Source organism: Nicotiana sylvestris, chromosome 8 (genome assembly GCF_000393655.2).
Source record: "Nicotiana sylvestris chromosome 8, ASM39365v2, whole genome shotgun sequence".
Lineage (NCBI taxonomy): Eukaryota > Viridiplantae > Streptophyta > Magnoliopsida > Solanales > Solanaceae > Nicotiana > Nicotiana sylvestris.
This window is the reverse complement of record NC_091064.1, coordinates 51,613,379-51,635,704: the sequence shown is the minus strand read 5'-3', so window position 1 is coordinate 51,635,704 and position 22,326 is coordinate 51,613,379.

The window sequence follows — 22,326 nt, the reverse complement described above, 5'->3', positions numbered from 1 at the left end:
TTTTAAATTTATAAACCAAACAAGACAAACAAAAGTCGAATTCTTTTCAATCTAGATTTTCTCAAGTTTTTCGGCTTTTTATGGCTCGATGTGAAGCATCGTAAAACAAAATTTGCTAGATTTTTGTGAAATACAATGGGAACCCAAACTATTTCATAAAATCATACACCCAATCCAGTTCACTATAATAAATTACGCACATAACTATAATAAAATTATCATCTGCCTTATGTCCTACAGCATTCCAGTAAAATAGTGTTTCAATTAAACTGGCCATTGCTATTTAGCACCATGGACAGACAAATGAAACTTACATTAAGAATGAAGCAACCAGCCCAAAATGTCCGAGAGAGGCCTCATTTAAGTTGGTGGACCTTTTTAGTTGATTTTCGTTTGGGCTTTTAACGAGCGCAAAATACATTTATTAAACGGAAAAGAACTAAAAATATCCTTGAACTATTCGAAATAGTTCAAAAATATTTTTCATTTATTTTTGGTGTCAAAAATATCTCTGTCGTCTATGATTTGGACCACAAATGCCCCTAAACCGTTAGTCTTGCCATTGGAGCTGACATGGTAGTCCAACTAGGTTAGATTTGCTTACATGACCATCAATCTAAGCAATCCAGCATGACAAAATTATTTTTTCGAAAAAATTATTTTCCCGAATTTTTTTATTATACAAAATCAACATTTATTCCCAAAAAAGTAAAAAATATTCGGAAAAATAATTTATTTTGGATTTTTTTTTATTAAAATACAAAATAAACATTTATTCCGAAAAATAGTAAAAAAAATTCAGAAAAATAATTTATTTATTAAAATATTATATATAATATACAAAATAAATTATTTTGGAGCGTGCTTTAATATATTGTTCCGGATTTTTTTTACCTTTTTCGTAATAAGTGTTCGACCGTGAAAATTTTAAATTTCACTTAAAGTTAAATTTCAGAATTTTTAAAAATTAGAAAACTCCAAAAATTATAAGAACTTCGGATGAACCAATTGATACTTACGGTAGAGGTGTGCCTTTTGTGATGCTATAACTGATAAGTATCTAAAAATTTCGATCATGCTAATCATAAATTCACAAAAGAGAACAATGGAGTTTTTTTAATCAAATCATAAAGCCCAATCAAGAATAATTTTTTCGGATTTGTTTTTACTATTTTCGGAATAAGTGTTGATTTTGTATTTTAATAAAAAAATTCTGAAATAAATATTTTTTCTGAATATTTTTTACTTTTTTCGAAATAAATGTTGATTTTGTATTTTAATAAAAAATTTCGGAAAAATAGTTTTTCTGAAAAATTAGTTTTGCCATGCTAGATTGTTTAGGTGGATGGCCATGTAAGCAAATCTAACCTAGTCGGACTGTCATGTCAGCGTCAATGTCAATACTAACGGTTTAAGGGCATTTGTGGTCCAAAACATAGATGACAGGGCTATTTTTGGCACCAAAAACAAACGGAAGATATTTTTGAGCTATTTCGAATAATTCAAGGACATTTTTTGCCCTTTTCCGCTTATTAAAATAAGCTTGTGTTGCATTAAAGATATTATAGAAAGATATCGTCTTCACCAAGATTAGTTCAAATAATATTCAATTAATTTTTGATTAGCACTATTCAGGAGGAATAATTCTTTAGAGTTGAGGTGGTTATAAAGCACGAGTACAATGATTAAACAAGCAAAACGAACAAGAAAAATTTGAGAGTTAGAACAAGAGATGACTGTCAATGAGACAAATAAGGGGTTGATAAGCCATGTCCAAGATTGTTATCTTAACCTCTAATTCTTATTATAGGGGTTGAAGTTCTCTTGATTTGCGAATTCAGCTGTTGATTAGATTATCCTTCGAATGAACTCAAATTCTATGAGATAAGCTAATGAAAATCTTGGTGAACATATGCAAGAAACTGCTGGCGGAAGCAGTCTAAAAGAAGCTTCTTTCAAATTTTTTTCTTACTTAAATTCAAATCCATAACTCATAAGTTCTTTCAGTTACCTAGAGGAATTAATAAAATAAGAATCAAAGCATATGATGCAAGGACCCATATGTATACGGTCAAAATCAGGGAAGGTCGATTTTAAGGTTTCTATGACGTTTCGAGCCTTGCCTCAATGGGCTCGAAGCACAGTCCAAGGCTTGTCCCCGAAGTACTCGCCACGAAAGGGTATACCGAGGACTCATTTTAGCGTACCTCGAGGCAGCATAGAAATCGACGATCGTCAAGGAAAGGCGGGAAAACTCCCAAGGACACGTGGTTAGAGCTGACCATGTCTGCAAGAATAGTACAAATCCGTACTGAGCCATTATACAGCTGTACCAATAGCATTTTCTCGTCATTATTAGACATGTACTATGTTGGGATTCCCCCCTCCTATATAAGGGGAACTGTTACATCCCGTACTTTAGCATTAGGATGTGCCGTAGTAAATCCACATGAGTTCGAAGAGATTATGTCTAGTAGGAGGTTATAGAGGGTTTAAGACATTATTATTATGAGACCTTGTAAGTTTACAACCTTGATATTATTAGATATTATGTTAGTGTGGTATTTTCTTTTAAGTGAAGTATTTTAGTAAAAGTTTTATAAGTATAATTTTGGATAGTTATTATTATTTTTATTTTTGAATTTGGTAAATTATACACATAATATAAGAAAGTTTACGGGATTTTCTTTATTGTAAAGATAGAAATTATTTTCTCACAAGAAAAGAAGGTTATTTTTTTTTTACCATTTTATGAATTAAGCGTACGAGAATTTGTACTCTTTATACGAGATTAGCAAAATTAAAAGTTGAGAAAATATATGTATTTTTTTCATGGATGTTTTAACAAATAATAGTATATGTATTGATTTTATATAGTACCACAATTTATTATTTTAATATTATAATAGTAGTACTTAAGATAAGGACAAGACTATTTTTTTTGAGGTTATAAGTATTTATGATAATTATAACAAGTGATAAGTAAAGTCGTGAAGATGAGAGGGTAAACGAGTTAGAAGAAAATATTCATTGAAGGTTGCCAATTTAAGATTAAATACTGTCCGAGTCATAATACCCGGTATTTATGGACTAGTACTATACAAGGTACTATATGACCGTGTCCGTGATAGTATGATGTATAAAGTATATTAAAAATAAGTAAAATTTTAAGTAATTTAAGACAATTCATAATTGCATGGGTAATTGGTTAATTATTGGGTAACGATACATTACCTAATTACCGTTTAAAGATTTACATTTCCCACCCACCCCACGTGGTAGTAAGGGGCTAACCAAACAAATGACTAAGGTAATTTGGTATTTGGTGACAGTGTTTATCTTCTTTCTGGTTTTGCTCCAAGTGCTTTCTCTTAGTGGAATTTATCCAGCTCATTACACTTGCCTTCCTTGGTGACTTGGTCTCTCAGAACTAAAGGAAGCATTCTTCATCCCAGCTTCCTCCAAAATCATTACCTAGTTTTGAGATTGTTAGCTGTTGACAATAAGAGCTACTTCTGGATCAAGCCCAATAAGCAATTAAGTTTTCTTTTCACTATAAATGACGACCTTGAAAGACTTGTATTTCCACCCTTGTCCTCTGTATTCATTTTATGATCCAAGTTCGAACATTTATCCACGACCTTCTCAAGTTCTTATGAGCAATTAAGGTATGTTAAGGCCAAGCTCTTCCTTCATTTTGCATTATCTCGTAATTACATTAGTTTGATAATGAGACACAAAGAAAAATTCATATTCCGAAATTTAAGTATATTTTTCTAGTGTGATAATATTCTCCTTATCGGGACTATGTGTAGAATGTGGATGTGTGATATCGTCTGCCATTTAAGATCAACAATAACTGGCATAAAGTAGTTTAGTACAGATATTCAAGTCTATCTATTATTTTGTGGAATTCTGTAGACAGATGAAAAAAAATATATATTTTCTACATATAAAAAAATGTATATATTCTGATTGAGCTTCATGTGCACCAACTTTAGTGCTTCGTTCAAATAATGGAGATACTAAGGACATTTATATACTTCAACTCTATTAGTAAGGCTTGACTTTTTTTCTTGTATGGAAAGAAATGAACAGCACGTGTTTTGAGAGCAAATAATGTGCAGCGTATGTTCTGAAATACAAATGCTTATATTTGTTTGCTTTTTGGATCATGTTAAAAGACGTACATTCACAATGTATAGATACATATCTTGAGTTGCTCAACTTTAAAAGACGTACATTTATTCCATCGTCTGTTCATGGGTCTCAGAAAATACGTAAAATGATTTTATGATATTAATCAAAGGTATAATGGTCTTATGACGTACAGAGAAATTATGTTATCGTATTTTATATGCATTTTATGCATTTATACATGTACATTGACCCATGACTCAGAGGGTGTTATATACGCGTATATATATATATATATATATATATATATATATATGGGATATGGGAAAAGTTTACGGCGTTATATACGCACCACCACCTAATCAGCTGGTATACGATGATGATGTTTCCCACAGTGGCTGAAATATGACTCAGACGGCGTTATATATATATATATATATGTGTGATATGAGAAAAGGTTACGGCGTTATATACGCACCAGCACTTGATCAGCTGGTATACAATGATGATATTGCCCACAGTGGCTGAAATATGACTCAGACGGCGTTATATACGCGTATATATGTATATATATATATATATATATATGTATATGGGATATGGGAAAAGGTTACGGTGTTATATACACACCGCCACCTGATCAGCTGGTATACGATGATGATTTTTCCCCCACAGTGGCTGAGATGATATGGTGAGATGCCCTCAGAGCCTTTGTGATGTTATGTACATACAGACCTATGCATTACATGACATTCACACGCATATGCATGACACTATAAGTATTTCATGATTTACAAAGTCATCCGGACTTACAGCTATACATAATTAGTTTGACGAGACCTCACAGTAAACGAGGTTTGCATTCAGCGAAGGATCGGTAAGACTCCACCTCATTCGGAGTGCAGCCGAGTCTATGAGTCATCGTGTCAGAGTTTTTTTCTACAGACTTATAGGTAGGCCGGTACCCTGTCCCATTTGATATCGAATAATCCTAGAGGCTTTGTAGACAGAGATTCAGTTTGTACAGTATGTCAGAGGCCTTGACGGCCCATATTCATATTTTAAGAAAAATGGTTAAGTAATATAGTACTTTGCACTTACAATTTTATTTCATGAGTTGTGGGCATGTAGGCCCACGATAGTTATAAAAGGAATGAATGAGTTACAGAGTGGCTCGCTCGGGCTACTACGGCACCGAGTGACAGCTACCCCTCCCCAGGTTCGGGGCGTGACATGAACCCTTGTCATTTTGTAATGGACATAATTATTGAATATAATAGAACATTTTCTGCTTTTCTTGCCTAAACAAGTTCAACCATTACTCCACAGATTATTGCTTGTTCATTTATTGTCCATTACTAACCGCAAAAGGCTATCTTCAGGCCTCCAGTATCATTGTTTCTTCATCAATTGTTCATTGCTAACTGCCATAACTAGGCTTCGAAGCCCCTGTTCCAACCAGTTCGAGGCTCAGTCTTGCAATAGCATTGATTTGCACATCTTATTCTCTTTACCTACACTTAGCATTTATTGCATAACAACTAATATTAAATAAATCGCATCTTTTAATCAAATATAATTGTCAATACCATTTTCAAGGTAAACAGTTTGGCACCCACCGTGGGGATAAAAATAATAGTGATTGTTTTGGTGCTAGTTTTCTGAAAACACAAGTTATCCTTCACACTTTTTCTTGTCCAAGAATATCTGATTTCAGGTCAAAAAAATGTCTAACTCGGCTTACACAATTATTTGTAGAGTGAGTCCATTTCTCGTGCCATTTACAATAATGTTTTCCTTTTCTTTCTTCTTCTTTAGGTATCTTATGTCCAGGCAGACAGGTCAAAAGCTGTTGATAACCTGGCGGCTGCTTCAGAGCTTCAGATGCCAACCAGTCGGCCGCGATCTTACCTTCTCTCTTCTCTATGAGTATGCTTACAAAAGCACTGCCAATCCCTTTGAACAAGATTCCAGCAAGCTTGGATCAGTTGTGCTTGAGGGTGATTAGAGGAAATCAAATGAATCACAGCATGCAAACAATATTCAAAATCAGTTTCAAGAATGACCTGCTTGTAACCCAAATCCCATGCCAACATAAGGCCACGGTAGATGGCCCAGAATTCAGCCACATTCTTGGTTGTACAATCCAAATTCTCAAAGAAAGCAGACACCCATCCGCATTATTCATTTTAACAAAAAAGACTGTAAGGGGAAACCATCTAACAAAAATATTCGTATATTCTCGCTCATCCACGGGTTTTTCCCAAGCCAAAACCTACTCCTAAAAATCCAAGAACAGCTGATGTTGGGCATATTTTCATATGTTTCGACATTAATTTACTCGTATTTTTACCGCTCTTTGATTATATTTGATAGTGAATATGTCCCATTTAACTTAATTATGGAGTTTTACACTTATTTAGATGTTAATGCATAATGTAGGTACTTTGAGATAAAACTTGGAGCAAAGTGCACGAAGATATTGGCAAACATAGATAAGCTGTGCAAAGGAGAAATTAATGAAAAAGAAGATGAGAACTTTGGTTGATTACCTGGAATGACAACGTCTTTGGTTTTGAGTTGCATGAATCTTGGAATGAAAAGTTAGGCAACTAGCACTAACAAGACAAGAATCAAATTGGAGAAATAAATTGAGCAGCAGGTGCGCGAAGAAACACGCGAAGTCGCGCGTAAGAAAGGCCGACGCAGAATCATGCACGAAGAAACACGCAAAGTTATGCACGAGCTCGCGCGTGTCCGGTCCGGAAAAACGTTATTTAGGGGTAAAATTAGAAATCTGGAGAGAAACCCACTTAACCTATATAAAGTCAAGCTCGCCCAAGGTTAAAGTATGAAGGTTTTCATAGTTTAGTGCAAGAAATAGAGAGGCAAGAGGCAAGGAGGACGTTTTTGAGGGTAAAACACAAGCATAGAGCCGCCGTGGAGGCCGAAATTCATCAGGTTTCATCTTTCTTCCTCCAAACTTAGTAATTTTTATGTTTCTTTGTATGTGTTATTGTTTTGCTACCATGTCTATGTGGAGCTAAACGTCACATTCTAGGGTTGCGGTTCTTTCATGACTATTGTTATTCAGATATTGAGTTTGATTTCTTAGTTTATAATATTGGTTTATTTATTCAATCATGCACTTAATTATTTGATTGCTTGATCACCAATTGAATACTATCTACGAATCTTGAATTGAACTCGAAAGTGGGAATTCTAGATTGCATATAGGATTGAATAGAGCAAGTTTTTGAACCTGGGCATCGGGGAACGGATTCGCGGTTAGGATAGACATATACCTAATGCCTTTCTTGGTTGATTTACAGGAATTATAAATGTGTTTTTGTTGATTCTAACTCCATATACATATAGGCGTTAGGTTAGCTTGAATAAGCGAGTAAGAACTCGACAGATTCTTATGAGCAATATTAACCCTGTCAACCAATAAACTAGATAAATTAGTTAGTCAATTCAATAGAAGAATATAATAGGATTGTTAGATAGCCCATAACCCTAGATCGTTTTCATTACATTGATATCATAAAAATCTGCTATCCTTTGGATCAGAGTTCATTATTTATTTTCTTTTTATTTTAATTAGTTTAGAATCAAATACTTCTAGGTTTCATTCTTGTATAGATAATTAGGATAGTCTAATTTAGTTAATAGTTAATCACAAGTCCTCGTGGGATCGACATCCGACTTTTAGTCACTTTATTACTTGACGACCGCGTATACTTGCGTGTGTGTTTGGTCGCAACAAGTTTTTGGCACCGTTGCCGGAGACTTAGAAATTAACTATTCTTCTAGATTAGACATTGAATTTTTTTATTTATTCATTTTTTTTTGTTTTAGTTTAGTTAATATTTTTTATTTATTTTAACATGGAATCTTGGAATGAAAGTTATTCGAATGATGGTTATTCTTATTTTGATGATCCTTGTCCATATTGTGGAGGACCACACTAGTGTAAAAATTGTCAGAATGTTCCCGGAAATGAGTTGTGCGCACAATCTCAATCCTTTGAGTGGAATATTTGTAATATGTGTGGTGGTCAAGATGACCACTGGGATAGTTGTCCTAATTCTTTTTATCCTTCTCTGAGCCCTTATTATGATCATTCTAATAATATTTGTGATTTTGATAGGGGCAATGAAGTACAAGATATGGAACCTGATGCATATATTAGGGATATTTTAAAGCAAGTAGCAGAGCAACAGGATGAACTCAAAAAAGATATGAAAAGAATGAGGACAATAATCACAAGAATGAAGGCCAATATAGAAGAATTGAATGAAGATAGTGAGTACCAGCAAGAGGAAAATTTTGAAAAAGAGGAGATTTTGAGTCAAACTTGGCTGGTGGAACAAGCTGAAAGATTGGAGATATATGAGGCTCAACGTGAGAAAATTACAGATGAGATACAAGACCTAATAGAAGGAAGAGCTAAAAAAGGACAAGAGATCGAAAAATTTGGCACTGCTATTCATGATTTGGGAGCTCAATTGATTGCAAAGGTTGATGCGTCTCACGCCCAACAAAATAGTTTTGAGTTTTGTGAAACTGAAAAGGAGCTTATACGCCAATTCTAGGAGCTAAAATTGGAGAGTCAATCATTCGAGCGTACTTTTATTAATGATGTCCATGTTGAGTAAAGCACTCTAGAGTCATGTGAGGAAGTACATAATGTTATATTTGAAGACTCTATTGTGTGTACATATGAGGATGTAACTAGTGATACAATTCTAGAGTTAGGGCGTACTGCTTCTCATTCCATACATTTTTCAACATTGTATTTGGATGATGACATGGAAATCGAGTCATCTGAGCCTTTGGGGGAGCCAATGTACGAGGACCTGGGTGCTTATATTCTGGAATTTATCATGCCATAGAGACATAATTACATACCTCATTTGAAAGCCAAAAAGTGTAGAACACGATATTGGTTGCTTGGCCCTGTTAAATTTGTCTCACCAAGCCCTAGAGCATAGCAAAAAGCTTGAAGCCAAATTGGGGGCTCAATTCATAAGTTCGAGGTGGAGGTAAAAAGTGGTTCACGTCGTACCGCGATGTTAAATTAGGCGCTTGTTGGGAGGCAACCCAGCTTTACTACTTTCTTTTATTTTTGTTTATTTTATGTTTCTATCTTTGTAACATTTTTTGTAGGATTATGAGCATAGAAGAAAAGCCACTGAAAGTGTGCAAATGCAAGACAACTGGTTGGAACTAGTGTGAGGTACCCGCACAAAGGACCATCCTTGGGAAAAGTCTGAGTACCCTGTGAGCTGCTAGTGCTTCAGCCTTTGGCCTTTCAGGGAGTTTCTTGTCCACCCTTGTTATTTTTTCTCTATTTGTGCATTGGGGACATTGCACTCTTTTAAGTGTGGGGTGGGAGAATTCCTTTGGATAACTAGCTTTTTAGTATTTTAGCTTCTTATTTCTTGTCTTCGTAGTTGTGTTGTATTTTAGTAGATTAATTTTTTTATGTGGAAAACAAGAAAAAAAAAGGGTATAAGAAGAAAGATTAGACTTTTCCCGACGATGGAACTCTTAGACAGTTTTCTTGAGGGATTAAAGTCTAAACAAGAAAAACACAAAAATATGTCTTTTAGCTTTCTTTAGGTAGTAATAATCCCCCATGGTTTTTCTTTGTGCCTCAGTTCTTTTCCATGGGATGTAGTTTGAACCGGGTAGTAGTTTTTCCTTTTATTTTTTTTTATTTTTGAGAGTAGATTAAGAATTTAGGGAATAAATGGAGGAAGAAAGATGAGATTCCTAGGCACCTTGACTTGGTTGATAGTAACATATTTAGGCTTTGGCATGTGTAGTATCTTCCCTATGATTTGAAATTATTGATGATGTCTTGCTTACTTGGATAGCATATTTTGTGACACCTATGTCTCATTTTCTTGACTTATGTCACTTTGCACTTTATGCTTAATATCTCGTAGCTTTGTGAATACTTGCATTTGTTTGAGAGTTGGAATGAGACCGTCCTTAATGAGTCATGTGCCACGTGTGGTGAGATTTTATGTAGTCTTATGTATTGTACTTGTGTCCGGAACTTGCCCGGTTTGTGAGTCAAAGCGAAATTTTAGGTGATGCTCAGTATGAAGAATGATTTTAGGCTTTCTTTGATCTTTTTGAGCTTATTGCTTACCACAAATAAAATTTATCCCTAGTCAATCCTTTTGAGCCTATAGACTTTTATTTGGCTCCCACATTACGAGCATATACCCTTTTTGTTCTTAATTGATATTTTTGATCCTTTTACCTCTTAGGCACTTTAATTGTAAAATGAGCGCTAAAAGATATAAGAAGGGACTAAGTGTGAGGTGGCTTTTGAGTGGAACCAATGAAAGGAAGAAAGGTGCACTTGTATTGTAAAATAATACACCACAAGCAAAAATTGAAAGAGGAAAAAATAGTTGAAAAAAAATGCAGATGAATAAATGTCTTGTTCTTGCTAGTGGGATATAAATTAAAGTAGTGCCTAAAGAAAGAGGGAACGTTGTTAGGGATGATTTTAGTGTTGAAATTAAAATTGTGATTGAAGAATTTGCGCTTACAGTTGATCATGTGATGTGTTAAAGTGCTTAGGAGGTTGAGTCATATTCCTAAATATATCCTACCCGTCCCTTATCCCACATTACAACCACGAAAAGTCCTAATTGATTTTAGACTGAGTGAGCCTATATTAGTAGAGATTTACATTAAGGGCAAGCCTATGGTACTAATTACATGCATGCGACTTCTTTTGTGAGAGTGAGCGATTTTCTTTGATATATGTGAGCATGAGATTCGAATGTGTGGATTGATTTTACTTTTTTGCTTTAGTTGTGAGGGCACATGGTCTCACGAGGGATATGTAACGTTATTAGACTTCTCTACGACGTTGGGTGTTCAAGCCATGAGTACATTGTGACGTTGAGTCGGTCTTTGAGACTAGGATTGTTATGAGCATGTTGACTTTGTTTTGATTATTTTTGAAGTTGGCATGAGTTATGGGAAGTGTGCGTTGAATCCATATGCTAAAGCTTAATTGTTGCAACCGACCATGATCATACGTGTATCATGCTTTAAATTGTATGAGCTTAATTTTGTTTCTTCTATTATAGTTGTTTGTTCGAGGATGAACAAATGTTTAAGTGTGGGGTAGTGATGTTGGGCATATTTTCATATGTTTCGACATTAATTTACTCGTATTTTTACCGCTCTTTGATTATATTTGATACTGAATATGTCCAATTTAACTTAATTATGGAGTTTTACACTTATTTAGATGTTGATGCATAATGTAGGTACTTTGAGATAAAACGTGGAGCAAAGTGCACCAAGAAATTGGCGAACAGAGATAAGCTGTGCAAAGGAGAAATTAACGAAAAAGAAGATGAGAACTTTGGTTGATTACCTGGAATGGCAACGTCTTTGGTTTTGAGTTGCATGAATCTTGGAATGAAAAGTTAGGCAACTAGCACTAACAAGACTAGAATAAAATTGGAGAAATAAATTGAGCAGCAGGTGCGCGAAGAAACGCGCAGGAGTTCGCGCGTAAGAAAGGCCGACGCAGAATCATGCGCGAAGAAACGCGCGAAGTTATGTACGAGCCCGCGCGTGTCCGGTCCGAAAAAACGTTATTTAGGGGTAAAATTGGAAATCTGGAGCGAAACCCACTTAACCTATATAAAGTCAAGCTCACCCAAGGTTAAAGTATGAAGGTTTTCATAGTTTAGTGCAAGAAATAGAGAGGCAAGAAGCAAAGAGGACGTTTTTGAGAGTAAAACACAAGCATAGAGCCGCCGTTGAGGCCGGAATTCATCAGGTTTCATCTTTCTTCCTCCAAACTTAGTAATTTTTATGTTTCTTTGTATGAGTTGTTGTTTTCCTACCATGTCTATGTGGAGTTAAACTTCACGTTCTAGGGTTGCGGTTCTTTCATGACTATTGTTATTCGGATATTAAGTTTGATTTCTTAGTTTATAATATTGGTTTATTTATTCAATCATGCACTTAATTATTTGATTGCTTGATCACAATTGAATACTATCTACGAATCTTGAATTGAACTCGATAGTGGGAATTCTAGATTGCATATAGGGTTGAATAGAGCAAGTTCTTGAACCTGGGCATCGGGGAACGGATTCTCGGTTAGGATAGACATATACCTAATTGCCTTGCTTGGTTGATTTACAGGAATTATAAATGCGTTTTTGTTGATTCTAACTCCATAGACATATAGGCGTTAGGTTAGCTTGAATAGGCAATGTTAACCCTGTCAACCAATAAACTAGATAAATTAGTTAGTCAATTCAATATAAGAATACAATAGGATTGTTAGATAGCCCATAACCCTAGATCGTTTTCATTACATTGATATCATAAAAATCCGCTATACTTTTTGCTCAGAGTTCATTATTTATTTTCTTTTTATTTTAATTAGTTTAGAATCAAATACTTCTAGGTTTCATTCTTGTATAGATAATTAGGATAGTCTAATTTAGTTAATAGTTAATCACAAGTCCTCGTGGGATCGACATCCGACTTTTAGTCACTTTATTACTTGACGACCGCGTATACTTGCGTGTGTGTTTGGTCGCAACAACATCAACACCGGAAACGACTCTTCGAGCCAAGCAGGCACCAGAGAGATCGAGTGATAACAAGTCAGCAACAGACCCTGCTATTATGAAGATGCTTGAGGACATCACCAAAAGGATTGAATCAGGAGAAAAGAAGATAGAGGCTAACGGTAAAAAGGTGGAGACTTATAACTCGAGGGTCAATCAGATCCTGGGTGCACCCTCGATTCTGAAGGGCGTAGACTCAAAGAAGTTCATACAGAAACCATTCTCACCAAGTGCGGCTCCGAATCCCATCCCGAAGAAATGAATGCCCGATGTCTCGAAGTATAACGGGACCGTGGACCCCAATGAGCACATTACCGCTTATACTTGTGCTGTGAAAGGGAATAACTTAAAGGATGACAAAATTGAGTTCGCCTTGTTGAAGAAATTTGGAGAAACACTGTCAAAGGGAGCTATGATGTGGTATCATAACCTACCCCCTAATTTAATAGATTCATTTGCCATGTTGGTGGACTCATTTGTGAAGTCACACGCTACTGCCATCAAGGTCGCCACCAGGAAGTCCGATGTCTTCAAGATCAAACAGAGAGAAAACGAGATGCTACGGGAATTCGTATCTCGCTTTTAGATGGAGTGAATGGAATTACCACCAGTCTCCGATGACTGGGCAGTATAGGCCTTCACTGAAGGATTGAATGAGCAAAGCTCGGTTGCTTCGAAGCATCTAAAGCAGAACTTGGATGAGCATCCTGCCGTCACTTAGGCGGATGTACACAACAGATACCAATCGAAGATTAGGGTCGAGGACGACCAATTGGGAGCCCCTCCTGGCTCAGTATATCTAAACAAGCTCCTAGCAAAGGAATCAAAGTCTACAGAAAGGGAGTTGAGATCATGAAAAGAAAGGCATTAGCCATACTTCAAAGATCGAAGAGACACTTCGAGGCGGAATATACCTCGAAATGATCGAGGAGTAGATCAAGGCCAAAATTCCCGGGGACTTATGAGCAAGACCGGGTTTAACAGGTATTCGAGGCCAATGTAGGCAACCCGATTGTCGGAATACAACTTCAACATCGATGTCTCAGACATCGTATCAGCCATGGGTAAAATCAGGGATACCAGATGGCCTAAGCCCTCACAGTCAGATCCTTCCCGAAGGAACCCCAACTTGATGTGCGAATACCATGGAATTCACGGTCATAGGACCGAGGATTGTAGGCATCTCCGAGAGGAGATGGCCCGACTGATCAACGAAGGGCACCTTCGAGAAGTCCTCAGCAATCGAGCCAAGAACCACTTTCGAGAAAGAGAGACGAACGGAAAGAATGGACTAGAAGAACCTTTGCACATCATTTACATGATCATTGGAGGAATCGACATCCCACAGAGACCTATGTTCAAATGGGCCAAAGTGTCCATCGCAATGGAAAGGCAAACTTAGAGTTATATACCCGAGGATGCTCTTATATTTAGAGAAGAAGACATCGAGGCCTTGTCCCAACCACATAATGATGCACTGGTAATTTCTTTTCTTTTGAATAACATTCAAATTAAACGTGTGCTCGTGGATCTAGGTAGCTTGGCCAACGTAATCAGGTCGAAGATGGTGGAGCAGACCTACCTCTCGAATCCTCAATGGATTCAACATGACAAACGAGACAACTAAGGGAGAAATCATCCTCCCAGTCAACGTGTCCGGTGCAGTTCAAGACACAAAGTTCCATGTCATCGAAGGTGACATGAGGTACAATGCCATAATTGGAAGACCGTGGATACACAACATGAGGGCGGTACCATCAACTCTTCACCAAATGATGAAGTTCCCAACCAAATATGGTATAACGACATGAGAACAACGTGCAGCAAATGAATGTTTGTGGTAAACGACATGGCACCAACATCGACTCTTCCCATCTAAGATGAGTCAGGAAACAGGCTGACCCCCAAGAAAAAGGTGGCTTGTGAGCATTCGAACAAAGATGATGAAGAAGACTTCCTCGCTCTTCGGACCTTCGTTACCCCCATGAGTCGAATGCAACAAAATCAACGGTCGAAGAACTCGAGCAGGCTGTCTTGATCGAGCATCTTCTAGATCAAAATGTGTACCTGGGAATGGGATTAACCCCCGAACTCAGGAAAAAACTCATCCAATTTCTTATTAACAATATTGGTTGCTTTTCTTGGTCCTATTTAGAGACGAAAGGGATCCCGCTGGAAATAGCCACCCATCGACTAAGTGTTGATCCCAGGTTCAAACCAATGAAGCAAAAAAGGAGGCCTCAATCTGAGGTAAAACATGCGTTCATCAAAGACGAGGTAACAAAACTCCTCAAAATAGGATCGATTAGGGAGGTAAAATACCCCGAATGGTTGGCTAATGTAGTAGTGTCCCCCCAAAAGGAAATAAATTAAGAATGTGCATAGATTATAAAGACTTGAATAAAGCATGCCCCAAAGACTCATTCCCATTGCCTAACATCAATCGCTTGATCGATGCCACTATCGGCCACGAGATCCTCACTTTTATTCACGCCTACTCCAGGTATAATAAAATTCAAATGAACCGAGAGGACAGGGAAAAGACTTTGTTCATCACGAAGTATGGTACGTACTGTTATAATGTAATGCCCTTCGGGATAAAAAACGTAGAAGCAACGTACCAACACCTAGTTAATAAGATGTTCGAACTTCAAATAAGCCAATCTATGGAAGTTTACATCGATGACATGCTAGTTAAGTCCCTACACGCGGAGGACCATTTGACTAATTTGCAGGAAACGTTCGATATCCTTAGAAGCTACAACATGAAGCTTAACCCCGAGAAATGTGCCTTCTTAGTAGGATCGAGCAAATTTTTAGGCTTTATGGTGTCGAATAGGGGGATCGAGATCAACCCCGACAAAATCAAGGCCATTGAAGAAATCACAGTGGTGAACAATGTGAAGGTGTACATCGGCTGACCAGGCGGATAACGGCCTTAGTCCGATTCATCACGAGATCATTAGATCAGAGTCATTATTTCATCTCCTTGCTCAAGAAGAAAAACAGCTTTGAGTGGACTCTGGAATGCCAACATGCTTTAGAGGAATTAAAGCGGTATCTCTCGAGCCCGCCTTTACTCCACACCCCGAAGGAAGATAAAATGTTGTACTTGTATCTGGCCATATCCAAAGTAACGGTAAGTGGTGTGTTGGTTCAAGAAGAACAAGGTACACAATTTCCTGTTTATTACGTAAGTCAGACTCTAGGAGATGCTGAAACCAGGTATCCACACTTAGAAAAATTAGCTCTTGCATTAATTAGTGTATCTCGAAAATTAAAACCTTATTTTCAATGCCATCGTATTTGTGTTTTGACAACATACCCTCTTCGAAATATCTTGCACAAATATGAATTATCGGGAAGATTGGCTAAATGGTCCATCGAGCTCGGAGGGTATGATATCGAGTACCAACCCTGGACGTCTATCAAGTCCCAAATTTTTGCAGACTTCGTGGCCGATTTTATGCCTGCCCTCATGCCCGAGGTAGAGAAAGAACTCTTGCTACAAATGGGCACATCATCGGGGGTGTGGACCCTGTTCACCGACAGTGCCTCAAGCATGAAAGGGTTCGGGCTCGACATCATTCTGAACCGCCTACGGGTGGAATGATTAGGCAATCTATAAAAATGTCAAAATTTACTAACAACGAGGCCGAGTATGAGGCTATGATTGCAGGTCTTGAGTTGGCCAAGAGCCTAGGAGCAGAAGTCACCGAAGCAAAAATGCGACTCTCTTGTGGTAGTCAACCAAGTAAATGGGAGGTTCGAGGTTCGAGAAAACAGGGTGCAAAGATACTTAGACAAACTTTAGGTCATATTGCATCGTTTCAAAAAATGGACTCTGGTCCACATTCCTTGAGAACTTGGGGTCATCTGTCGAAGAAGATGACATACTCCTGGGGGCTGTTGTACACTTATCCAAGTCAGTGATTGAAAAAGGCCAAGCCGAGATCAACTCAACAAGTCTAACATAGGATTGGAGGAATAAATACGTCAACTATTTGAGAAACGGGAAGCTGCCCACAAACCCAAAAGAATCAAGGGTCCTTCGAGCCAAAGCAGCTCGATTTTTACTCGACGAGAATGGAACCCTATATAGAAAGTCTTTCGATGGACCTCTAGCAATATGCTTGGGACCGGGGGACACCGATTATGTACTTCGAGAAATCCATTTTGGTATGGGACAACTCTTTCCTTTTGGGAAAGGGGGTTTGAATTTTTGAAGAGTCGCCACCTAATGATTTAAGGTGCATTAGGACACCTATGGGGGTTCATTTATAACTACGTTTGATAACCAGAGACAAGGTAAGGGTTTGAAATTATCCTAAGGGGAAGGATAATACGTTCCTGGTATTATCTATAATACCAGGAAAACTTGGAGCTCATAATACGTTCTTCTTTCCATAATAATTGACGGATCAAAGGGATCCATGAGGTTGAACAACTCCAGTGGATGATCTGTTGGCTTTAATGAACTTGTTCCTGGTATAGTTGAAAGCATGAAGATGTGGCTGATCAGTTTTTGCTTTGACTTCAGTTTTGCTGGGGAAAATCTCTTTGAGAATTCTTCCGGCCGAGATAGAAAATCTGCGAGAATATTATCCTTTCCTTTTAGGTGCCTGACTTGAAATTTGTATGGACATAACCATTGGGCCCATCTGAGAATCTGAGGATTGAGAATAATTTTTGAATTTATCTGGATCATCTTTGGGAAGGCCTTCATATCCATCTCTATTAGAAATTCTATATAGATAAAGAAGAAATTGAATTTCTTGATTCCATTCTTTACTGCAAGAATTTCCATGAAAGTGGAGTGATAATGTTGGTCGACATCTTTGAACTTTCCACTGGCATATCCGCATATTTTCCTCTGGCCATCTTTTTCTTCAAATAGAACAACACTCTAGTATTCATGGCTGGCATCAGTTTGTAGTATCTTCTTTCCATCTGAAGGGATGTAGAGAGATTTGACATTTTTAGAAATCTCCTTTATTTCCTTAACTGCTTCATCTTTTTTCTTTCCCCATGGTGGAGCATTTTTCTTGAGCATTTCTGTGAGCGGTGAAATGTATGTAGAGATATTTGGGATGAAATCTCTAACATAATTTACTATGCCCAAGAATTGTTGGATCTGCTTTGTTGTGAGGTTGGTATTCGGAAATTTGAGTAATTCTTGACATATATGTGGTCCTGGACTGTATTCACCTTGGAAAAAATGCATTCCGAAAAAATCGATCTCCTTTTGAGCAAGAACCATCTTTTTTGCAGAAAGCATGATCTCGTACTTTGTTACCAATGCCTTAAATTGACGAAACAAGTTGACATGTTCCTCCAATGTATCATTAAATAGTAGGATGTCATCAATGTAAACTAACGAGGTATGAAGGATGGGTTGGAATATTTTTATCATGGCCTTTTGGAACAAAGATAGTGCAGCTTTTAACCCGAAGGGAATGACTTTCCATTGGAAGTGATAATCGGGGATGCAAAATCCCGTATTGGGTCTTTCTTCAGGGTGGATTCCCAATTGCCAAAATCAAGATTTTAAATCAAACTTGGAAAAATATTTGGCCTAGGATAAGTGGGAGAAAAAGGTGAGTTTATTTGGGAAAGGAAACTTCTCATCTTGGAGGAAATGGTTAAGTGGCTTGTAGTTGATGACTAACCTAATTTTTACTCTTGTCTGTTCAGCTCTTTTGTTGATATAAAATGCTTCGCATGCCCATTGTGAATCTGATGGCTCTATAAGATCAAATTCCAAAAGTTCTTCACATTCTTTCTTTGCAAGCTGAAGATGGTTAGGATTCATCCCTGAATGGCTGGCTTTTGATGGATTGATATTTTCATTCTTCTTGAAAGGGAGCTTTATAAAAAAACTCTTCGTTTTTTCATAACGGGTGTTCCTTTTCTTCTTGAAATCCTTGTGGGATTCAGCACATGAATGTTCAATGAGATTTTGCTCAATCTTTTTGATTTGTTCATCGTCGATGATTTGGAATAGCCTCGGAATCTCAGAATAAGATCTGAACTGCTTTTTTAAAAGCTATCCCGTTAGCCTTGATCTGGAGTTGATCTCTAAGTTGTCTGTAAATGTCGAACCCAATAATTAGATCTTTTCCTGGTACATCAGATCCTAGCAGCTTGGTTCTATACTTCAATCCTGGAAAGAACTCAATTGTGACTGGGTGTTTTGTAACGACAGTTGTGATCAAGATTGCATTTGATGCAGTGTTGAAATCCTTAAAATGCGGCACCCATTGATCTTCAGGGAGAATAGCAGGATTTATGTGTGAAGAAGCAGCTCCTGTGTCAATGAAAGCAATAACTCGAGTTGGTTTATCCCATTTAGATTAATAGACTTTGAGTTATACTTGTGGAACGGCTGCGAGAGCGTTGATCTCCTCTTGGGCTTCGATCACTGGTTTGGAAATTTGGTATTGATCATTGCCTTGATCTTCCTAGATAGCAAGAGAGAATAAAGTTTCTTCATTAGGTTCATCATCCACAGGGAATATGTATTCAACATGGAAATGTCGTGAGTGATCTTTTCTCGGATGATTTCGTATGTGGTTTGATATTCTTTTTCTACTTCTCGGACTCTTTCCCAGTGAGGATGAGTGTTGGTATAATTCCAGCTTGCCCAATCTTTTGGCCATATCTCTCTCGGGATGTACCTATTTTGCTGGAAAAGGATTCTTTGTGCTTTGATATATTCTTCCTCCATTGATAAAATGCACATAGGAAATTTCCACAAAATTGATGCCTCTGCTTGCGACTGAATTTTTCCATTAATGATCTTTACTGGCCTATGGAACATGAATATCTTTGCTGCATAGGAATCGCTGAAACATTTCATCCAATATCTTCTAGGGCTTGAACCATAGTAAAAATACTTTAAGAGTTGGTGCACTTTTATCAAATTCCTTGAAAACGTTGCATTTGAATTCCATGAAAATATAATACTGATAGCATAGGTACCAGAAAAACCATAATAGTTCTTGTGGAAAATCTTTAGCTTGAGCTATGAATATATAGCAGAACAAATATTCTGGATTGACCCCATATGGCTTGAGAATGGATCCTCCATGTTGCTGGAAAACTTGGAGCTCATAATACATTATTCTTTCCATAACAATTGACGGATCAAAAGGATCCATGAGGTTGAACAACCCCGGTGGATGGTCTGTTGGCTTTGATGAACTTGTTCCTGGTATACTTGAAAGCATGAAGATGTGGCTAATTAGCTTTTTCTTTGACTTCAGTTTTGCTGGGGAAAATCTCTTTGAGAATTCTTCCGGTAGAGATAGAAAATCTGCGAGAATATTATCTTTTCCTTTCAGGTGCTTGACTTGAAACTTGTACGGAGAGAACCATTGAGCCCACTTGAGAATTTGAGGATTGGGAATAATTTTTGCATTTAGCTGCATCATCTTTGGGAAGACCTTCATATCCATCTCTATTAGAAATTCTGTATGAATAAGGAAGAAATTGAATTTCTTGATTCCATTCTTTACTGCAAGAATTTCCTTGAAAGTGGAGTGATAATGTTGCTTGGCATCTTTGAACTTTCCACTGGCGTATCCGCATATTTCCTCTGGCCATCTTTTCTTCAAATAGAACAGTACTCCACTATTCAATGCTGGCATCAATTTGCAATATCTTCATTCCATCTGAAGGGATATAGAGGGACTTGACATTTTTAGAAATCTTCTTTATTTCCTTGACTGCTTCGTCTTGTTTATTTCCCTATAGTGGAGCATTTTTCTTGAGCATCTCTGTGAGTGGATAAATGTATGTAGAGATATTTGGGATGAAATCTCTCACATAATTTACTATGTCCAAGAATTGTTGGATCTGCTTTGTTGTGAGGTTGGTATCTGGAAATTTGAGTAATTCTTGATATATATGTGGTCTTGGATTATATTCACCTTGGACAAAATGCATTCCAAGAAAATTGATCTCCTTTTGAGCAAGAACCATCTTTTTTTGCAGAAAGCATGATCTCGTACTATGTTACCAATGCCTCAAATTAACGAAGCAAGTTGACATGTTCCTCTAATGTATCACTAAATAATAGGATGTCATAAATGTAAACTAAGGAGGTATGAAGGATGGGTTGGAAGATTTTTATCATGGCCTTTTGGAACAAAGAGGGTGCAGTTTCTAACCCGAAGGGCATGACTTTCCATTGGAAATGATGATCGCAGATGCAAAATCCTGTATTGGGTCTTTCTTCAGGGTGGATTCCCAATTGCCAAAATCCGGATTTTAAATCAAACTTGGAAAAATAGTTGGCCTTGGCTAAGTGGGAGAAAAGGGTGAGTTTATTTGGGATAGGAAACTTATCATCTTTGAGGAAATGGTTAAGTGGCTGGTAGTAGATGACTAACCTAAGTTTTCCTCTTGTCTGTTCAGCTCTTTTGTTGACATAAAATGCTTCGCATGCCCATTGTGAATCTGATGGCTCTATCAGATCAAATTCTAAAAGTTCTTCACATTCTTTCATTGCAAGCTGAAGATGATGTAGATTCATCCCTGAATGGCTGGCTTTTGTTGGATTGATATTTTTATTCTTTTTGAAAGGGAGCTTGATGACAAACTCTTTGTGTTTCCATAACGGGTATTTCCCTTTCTTCATGAAATCCTTGTGGGATTCAACACATGAATGTTCAATGAGATTTTGCTCAATCTCTTTGATATGTTCGTCGTCGGTGATTTGGAATAGCCTCAGAATCTCAGAGTAAGGTCTGTACAGCTTTTAAAAGCTATCCCGTTAGCCTTGATCTGGAGTTGATCTCTAAGTTGTCTGTAAATGTCAAATCCAATAATAGATCCTTTCCTGGTACATCAGATCCTAGCAGCTTGGTTCTGTACTTCAATGCTGGAAAGAACTCAATTGTGACCGGGTGCTTTGTAATGACAGTTGTGGTCAAGATTGCATTTGATGCAGTGTAAAAATCCTTAAAATGCGGCACCCATTGATCTTCAGGGAGAACAACATGATTTATGAGTGAAGAAGCAGTTCCGTTGTCGATGAAAGCAATAACTCGCGTTGGTTTATCCCATTTGGATGAATAGACTTTGAGTTCTACTTATGGAACTACTGCGAGAGCATTGATCTCCTCTTGGGCTTCGATCACTGGTTCTGAAATTTGGTATTGATCGTTGCCTTGATCTTCATAGATATCAAGAGAGAATAAAGTTTCTTCATTAGGTTCATCATCCACAGAGAATATGGATTCAAGGTCGTCCTCTTTTCCAAGATGTATGCCAGTGTAATCTTTAATCTCTTCAAGGAGTTTGATAGATATTCTTGATTGGGGACATTGTTTTGCAAAATGTCCAATCTTATGGCAAATAAAGCATCTGTTCTTCCTGTAAAATTTCACGGCTTTCTGCGTCTGAAATATTTTGTGCGTCTCTTCGACCTTGATTTCCCGTCTGGAATTCTTGGCCATCTAAACCTCCTGAATTTTCTCCTTCGCTTGGAGGTGTGGCAGGAACATCCTGATTCGGTGATTAGATCAGATTTGCGGCAAGCTTTTTCAAGCAC